General features: G+C 41.7%; 1 protein-coding gene across 2 annotated transcripts in view; it reads right to left on the bottom strand.

Annotated features, from left to right (window-relative positions):
* Positions 1-8310, bottom strand: part of cdh23 (cadherin-related 23) — a 191421-nt gene that overhangs the window by 158842 nt on the left and 24269 nt on the right. The window lies entirely within an intron of this gene.

The following is an 8310-nucleotide window of genomic DNA, read 5'->3' as shown; positions in this document are numbered from 1 at the left end:
AGCAAAGACCTTAGAGAATCCATTGTTGCTACCTATCAATCTGGGAGAGTTTATAATGTGATTCCGAAGTCTGTCATTCCAGAGGAAGAGAGATTATTCACAAGCAAAAGCTCCTGCTGCAGAGTGGAAGCCCCATCCGATTCATCCCAAGGTCAGATCATGCAGGGAAGTTGATAAAAAAACACAAGCATAACAAAATATGGCTCCCATATCAATGACTAGACAGACCTTTAAACACCGTAGAATCACAGAAGGATCCTTGGTACATATTTTATTATTCATGTTTGGATGTCGAAAAATTTTACCACAACTCTTACATGCTACTGATCCAGAACCAAACCAACTCAAATATGCAGCAATGAGCCAATATCAACATAGCTTCCTATCAAACTCTGCTATCCAGATGCTTCACTGACCTCAGGATGCTGCAGGCTAGAATCAAAAACGAATGTATTTGTTTACACATGTAAAATCTGTTTTTTAACATACCGACATGGCAAGTCAGGAAATAGAAACTTCTGTTTAGAATTGATGACAGGATTATTAGAAAACTAAAAATGTGTGAAGTATGGTTTATTTAAAACAGCTGTGAGGAGAAAGTATCTTCTTTGTAAAGATAATCTGGAAAATCCTGGGAACAAACCACAAAATGTCTTAAACTGTCCTTATGACGCATGAGACCAAAGAACAGATAACAACATAACAACAGCACAAACACTTCATAAATTCACCATCAATTAATTAAAGTATCTGGGAACAGATGCCTGGATGATGTCAAACAGGAAAAGCAACAAGTTAACGGGTTGCAAACACAAACTCTGGTTCTGACTGAAATGCTTTAAGTTGCACTCAAGTTTGCAAACTGAAAAAATGGGCCAAGACTTTCCACAATAAGCTGAGAGACAGAAGAGAACAACTTCAGGGGTTGAAGGCTTTTTAAGCAACTTTTTCAGTTTTTATGTCTGGTTGTCGTAAAATCATCTCTTGAGAAATATAGTAATAAAAACAAAAAGAGTGAAATCAAACCAAAAGACTTCTCGCCACCTCAACAACTTTCAATGTTGACGCTACTTTGACGATGTGTCATTTATCGCCTCGCTCTATTAAGGGTGATTCAGCGAAGTGTAGAATGAACTGATGAGAGCGAGGCGTGGGACCCAACATACAACCCAGGATTGGTTTTTAAGACATCCAAGTGGTGATATGATGAAAACACTGAGTGACAAGGCTGTGACTAACCAATCACATTGTGAAAGATGAAGGACAGTGAAGGACATTAGCAGGCAGTTGTCCCCCGCATTGGTGAGAAGAAGCAGACCTGTCACTGCGGATTCTCACGCAGCTCAGTACTGCCTGCAAACACACAGGAAAGCTTTTTGCTCTCGCCTCATTCCACGACATCCCATCACCGTCTCAAACTTCCCCACCTCTCTCTCTCTCTCCCTCTCGCGTTTTGTCATGTTTTTGTGACGGTTTGTCTTGGTTGTGGAGGCCAGACAGAGGGACGCAGGCTGCTCTGATGCAAGCGGACAGCTCGCTGAGTTCTTCGGAGGTTTCTGGAGTGACGGCAGAGCCACTCCGGCCTGTCGCCGTCACAACGGCGCCACAAACACACACAACTGTACCAACGCTGCCGGCTTTCACAAATATCTGTCAACAATGACGCTTTCTGACGCCTGCCCAAATCTTTTCTGCTCCTTCCATCTTCACATGTTGCTCCTTTCATCGGGTTCTGCTGCTCACTTTAGTTTTTAATTCGGTTTCCATTTTGCCGTTAGCGTCTCTGTTTTCGGTCCAAACTGGTCTTGCCTCTTGATTCAAACACCAGCCCTCTGCTGACCTCACCAGGCCTGACTATTATCTGAAAATCAGCTAAATCACAGGCGGGTAATGGAACATGCCGCCATTATTGTGAAGCTACACACACACAGATAGAATCACATTAAAACAAAAGCCTCTGCCTCTTGACCTTCATCCCCTTCCTCTCTGTTTACATGTTTATCAATTGGCCCCTGTGTTACTGAATTATGGGTCTGCTGCAGTTTCTGCCAGCCGGCAAATGTAGATGTGGACGCTGCAGAGTGGCAGGACCAAGGGTCAAGAGTCAGGATTTGGAAACTTTCAGCAGCCATTTCTGTTTCTCGTGTTGGGTTGGTTGAGTTTAGAAACATAAAAGGTAAAGAACAAAACAGTTTCAATTTTACAAAATCCGATTGGTAAGAAAAGCAGCGTAGACATAGAGACGGTCAGCAAGTTTGTTTCTGCGATATCAAAATTGGTTACCGTCTGCAGCCGTGAGAAAAGTCTAATTGCAGACATGTTTGAAAAGTCCTTTCATCACCATGGCAACCATTCAACTGTGCGAATCGTTTGGTGGGACCAAGCACCGCCTCATAGGTGTAGCTCCTCCTCAGAGCAGCCGTCACCCAGGACTCCCCCACTCAGCTCCTCCAGACTAGCCAGCAGCAATTAGCAGACCGTCTGGTGGAACTGCTGAGTTTCTTATAGGAGCTGCTTCTTGGTGAAATGCTGGTGAAAATGTTGTTAACAGTTAACACAGGACAGATGTGATGATCTCCTGACAACTGAGTTTCAGATTGTTTTAAGACATATTTGATAAATAAAGCATTTTTACAACAACTGAAGGTAACATAGTTAACCAATTGTGCTATAAAATGGCTGGAAAATACACAATGCTGCCCCTTTGCCACATAGCATGGGGCTAGTCAACATCACTACAGTTCTGATTATTTAAACATGTTTCAAATGCATTTTTTAAGTGTGGTTCTTATTGGGGGCTGCACAGTGGTGCAGTTGGTAGAGCTGTTGCCTTGCAGCAAGAAGGTTCTGGGTTCGATTCCCGGCCCCGGTCTTTCTGCATGGAGTCTCCATGTTCTCCCTGTGCATGGTGGGTTTTCTCCGGGTACTCCAGTTTCCTCCCACAGTCCAAAAACATGACTGTCAGGTTAATTGATCTGTCTAAATTGCCCCTAGGTGTGTGTGTGCATGGTTGTGTGTCCTGTGTGTCTCTGTGTTGCCCTGCGACAGACTGGCGACCTGTCCAGGTGACCCCGCCTCTTGCCTGAAACGTTGGCTGGAGAGGCACCAGCAACCCTCCCAACCCCACTGAGGGACAAGGGTGAAAGAAGATGGATGGATGGATGGTTCTTATTGATATATTTAATCCACCAATTCTGTTCACCGAACACAAAATTTACAACAGAAAACTCCTTCATGGCACAACAAAGAGAATTTGTGTGGTGTGTTTTCTCCCCCCTCACCACCTGGGGTCACACAGGTTAAACTTTCACTCACATAAAAACCAACACATCTCCATTGTGCCATGCTACATTGCTGCTCTCCATCATAATGGTGTTTTTCTTGCTAGTCCGTATGGTACAACAGTTGTAAAGTGATGCTGTTGTCCAGACAGCGCACCAGCATGTCTGATCCTGCATGATTGGGTCCATCTCAGCTCATTGCAGCTGACTAACTGCACAAACAGGCCAAGGCCAGCTGGACTTTATATGATCAGGGATAGTTGTGTGTCTCCATCTTTCCAGAATCTCTTTCTCACTTATGTCCATCTGCTGCAGAGTCTCTCTTACATCCATTTTCCTCTTTTCCAGCCTCCATTCCAATCTTTCCATGTGCATCTACATTTTGTGACGGCTCACTTGTTCCTCCCTTCCCTGTTCATCCATTTTTCTTCCTCTCCTTATCATTTCAACACCCTTAGCTTTCTTAAAATTCAATTTGAATTCACATTGTTTAACACAAATCTGTAAAAAGAAACTTACAAAAAGTACAGAAGGGCAATTAGAGATTACATGTTGGTCTGTTTCAGATCATTGGCATCAAGCAGCAAAGCATCTAACGAGATGCAGAAACTAAAATTGGAATGAGATGCATTACAACAACTCATCTACGAGGAAGAAACTTAGTCAAAAAGAAATCTTGGATAATGATATGATCAGCGATCACCTCAACGTTTGGCGAAACCAAATAAAAGTAGAAGAGCAGAGCTCAGAGTTGAGTTTAATAGTGGAGCTAACAGCATTTCTACTCTCCCATCATCCATAAATCTTGCTCTAAAATGAATGTGACAGGAAGGACATAAATCTTGTGACATTGCAGAAGTTTATGGAAACAATCCCACAGTGAAAATGTACCATAAGCAAAGATAAAGGTGGTCAAGTGAAATGATATAATGTGACCTTTTGGTCAGGCAGTGTGTTGTGTTTGGTTCATATCATCTCACCCTTAAAACTGAGGTTCCTTTTTGAATCTTACTAAAAGATTCTTCAAACTCTAGTGTCTCCTGGTTTTTACTAATGATGTCATACAATCATCTTCACACTAGGAAGTGGATGATAAGGTTCAAGTTTGAGATTAGAGGTCTGAGATGTGTTTGGGTAAGAGTTTGTTACCTCCTCAGTGTAATGGTAAAGGTCGGGGCAATGAGCCAGAGGGGGACATTCTGCCACTGGAATGTCCCCCCAAAGATACCAAGGCAACTGTGTGTTTCTGCACTGCGTCTGTGTCTGAGACAAAGAGAAGCTGAGTGTGTTAAAGCTGATGGTGTGTGCATAAATCTCTTGTGTGTCCCTAATTTTTACTGAAGCACAGACTGAATTTGATGTGCAGAGCAGCGATCTGAGCGTTTTGTCAAAGCCATAACACACCACACTTGTTTTATGGATAATAAATTAACTCATTATCTGTGGCGCTCATTAGCTTCAGGTTCTAATTAGGCAAAATTAATATTGTTTCCTGAAAAAGACATTGACACTGGCAAATTGGCAATTGACCTCTCTGGTCAATCTGGGAAAAAGGACACAGCGTTGAGGTGAATCATAAAAACAGAGATGAGACGTGAAATGGCAGCTGCTCCAGCTGATCGGGTTTGGAGACGTCTGTCTCTGATCTGCTTTCAATATTTCCTGCTCTCTTTCTCAATAAGAGCAAAACCGTTTACACAAAACGTGAAGCTGCCTTCATGATGAGCTTTTATGTTATTTGTTTTGTGCTGATCTGGATTTAATAGCTCTAAATTTTGTGAGTTTAATCTTTTCACGATCATTAGGTCTTATAATGTCAAATGTTGCATTTTCTGATTTTTTTATTTCTGCCAGTTTTGATTAGAAATCCACCTATCGGGGTTTCTTTTTGTTGTTGGTGCTGTTTGCAGCTTTTCTTTGAGTTCTGACTGAATTTGAACTGAACATGGAACAAATTCCTGGCAGGTTTCCTCCGTTTGGGTGTCAGACACACATCCTGATTGAACGGAGGTCAAATCCAGGCCTTCAGGGTGATTGTTCTGCACCTGTTAGATGTGTCTTTATTCAACACACCTGAGTCAGATAATGAGGTCATTAGCAGGACTCTGGAGAACTTGACTGCATACTAAAGAGGCGATTCTGTCATTTGCTTCAGAGGTGTTGGACCAGGGACGCATCTAAAGGTTTAACCATTTAATTGTTACTCTGGTTGTATGTTTAGGGTCACTGTGCTGTGTGAAACCATCCACCCACCTTTGTTTTCTGCAACCTCCCATACATTCTAATATAAACTTGCTAACTAAGTAACAATGTATCACCAACTGGCTGGATAAAGTTCATGTTCACTACTTACTCACTTCTGTCGCCAACTTTTCAAGACTGGGTGCATTCTGAGCGTCTCAAGCGATCAACCCACCTGCCGGTTCTTCCTCTCTGGAACTGAAACTCTGGCCTTTATGAGAACAAATGTCAGCGTTCAGGACAAGGAGGAGATAACCTTTACACACACATCAGCTGATCACCAGCACCGATGTTACTCTGCAAGCAACTAATGCAATTTTATTCTGCAAGTCACTAAAACCAGAGACTGAAGGTTGAGGGTTTTATGGAGCAAAGTGAAGAAAAGTCAGACTAAACAAACAGCCACAAGTTGAATCCTGATGTTTCTCAACTGTGAGCTGCTGGTAAGCAACAGGTCACAGAGTTTTTATGTTTTACATTCACAACTCATTGATACCAGATGATACAACGTTTGAAGTTTTCAAAACATCAGTTTTTCTTAAGGAAACGTAATAAAGTCGTGTAAAATCAGAGCCATAAAGGCAGTATGGGATTAAAACACATTACTGTGACAGTTTTAGGTTAAAGGTGGGAGTGATTTTAGTTCAGTGAAACAGGAAAATTTTGCTTATTTCAGACCATGACTGGAGATCATTTTTGGATTTAAACCAAAAACCTTTCATAGCCATGGAGAGGCTGGGTTGCCAACAGGATAATTGACCTGTTGCTTGACCCAAGTCTGTCTTTAGCTCAGTGTAAAGAATAATGGCTGGACGTTTTCCTCATAGCTTCCTCAAGTTTACATCAGTTTTTACCAGTAACCCTGATATAATGATTCACACAGCGTCTAAAAACATCAGCCTTTGTTTCATCCACACACAGAATTTCTTCCCAAAAGTCTTGAGGATTATGATTTATGCCAAACATGAAACAGATTTTTATGCTTTGTTTGGTCAGCAGTTGTTCTGGACTTTGAATTTTATTAGATTTTTATTCCATTGAGTTTCAACCTGATCAAATAAAAACATCAGATATAAGTTTTGTCTCATTTAGTATCAGGTAAAAAAAAAAAAGAGTTATGCAGCTTTTTATAAAGTGAGTACAAATCTGATTTTAACAGCATAAGAAGTTACTGAAATAAATTTTTCACTGATATGTATTAAAAACCATAACATGTTGCTTTATGTCCCAAACTTAAATCACATTGGTTTCAGACTGATGAGGACAGTAGATAAATGTATCCACGTGTTTTTATGTCATTTATTCCAAATACTAAAACATTTACAAAAAGCCACAGGTTGAAAAATCCGAAGTTTTATTTTATTTTTTACATTTTGACAGTCCCTCCGTTTTCAAAGCCACAAAGAGAAGAAAAAACAAACATACAGAAATGCTCCCATACACATCCACGTTTCTCATTTCCACTGCCTCTCTGCATTCGAGCAAAGAGAGGTGGTCGCTGATGTGAAACATCAATTTCCAGGTTAGCTGCTCTATGTGGCTCAGGCAGGTATCAGCCGTGACCCACCTGGGCCCGATAAGCAGCTGCACCAAGCTGATCTGCCACCAGCAGTGCTGGAGAACCCAGTAAAGCAGGCATGTGCAGACAAACACACATGCACACTCACATGCATAAGTAAGCAAAGTGTCCACATTGGGAGGCTAAAATAATGTGATAGAAGAAGTGGAAAAGTAAAGCTGCAGCACTTCATTAATATGGAACACACAAGTGGAAATCGTCACCAACTGACTGAATGGTGGCTCCTTTATGAAGTGGTTGGTAAATTTGATCAGCCCATAAGCTGAAGTGACGAGTTTGCAGTCTATGTGGGGAAAGTTTAGATTTTTGCAACTAAGCCAACGGAAACTTATCAACTCATCATAAAAACAGAAGGGAAGCTGGTGTTACTATCACATTTCTGTTCATTCAGCAAAGATCAACAAGTCACCTGCTGCAGGATTTAGTTTAAAACCTGCTGCTGCTCCACCAGCTGGATATCCGCACCGTCCCTCACAGCCGTATGAGGACAAACACAAAGACACCAGCAGGACGGATGGCAGGTCTGAGCTATGGGACTTCACTGGGTTGAAACCACCCTGGGAAGATTGGTGCTTATCAGAAATGTCTCCCACTTGGATGGATTTCAAATTGTCTGATGTCATCATGAAACATCCCAAACAAACGGGCAGCAACAGTTGCTTCTCTGCAGTCAATGCAGATGATGCTTCTCCTCCTCACATTAAGTTTGTTTTCACACCTGAAGGTCCAGAAGACTGGGTTCTGTTGGGAACTAACATTGCACCATTTGTTATACTTTCAGCTGCAGTTTACTTTCACACTGCACCGTTTCAAATGAACTAATGAAAAATACTGCTAACGTCTTCGCCTGTGGGGGCGCTGCACTAACAACTACTGAAGGAAACAACTCAAAAACTAATGAAGAAGACTCTGAGCACAACTTCCTTCTTTGCAAAATGTAAGCAAAAATGGAAACGCATCAGATTTCAGTAGTTGTAAGATTTCTCTTTTGTTTTTGGTAAAAAATAAATAAATAAATAAACAAGCATTCTCTCTTGCCAAACCTTCACACAAGTGTTTGTGTTTGTTGTACTTACCCAGGATGCCTTTAGTGTCTGCACGATGTTCAGCTATGCATTCGAACTGAGCCAGAGTTCACTTCAACCCAACGAGACCAGGACTTTAAGAGGACCAGAGTTCACTTCAACCCAACCGAGACCAGGACTTTAA

Source organism: Poecilia reticulata, linkage group LG15, assembly GCF_000633615.1.
Source record: "Poecilia reticulata strain Guanapo linkage group LG15, Guppy_female_1.0+MT, whole genome shotgun sequence".
NCBI lineage: Eukaryota > Metazoa > Chordata > Actinopteri > Cyprinodontiformes > Poeciliidae > Poecilia > Poecilia reticulata.
This window is presented reverse-complemented; position numbering and strand designations above follow the sequence as displayed.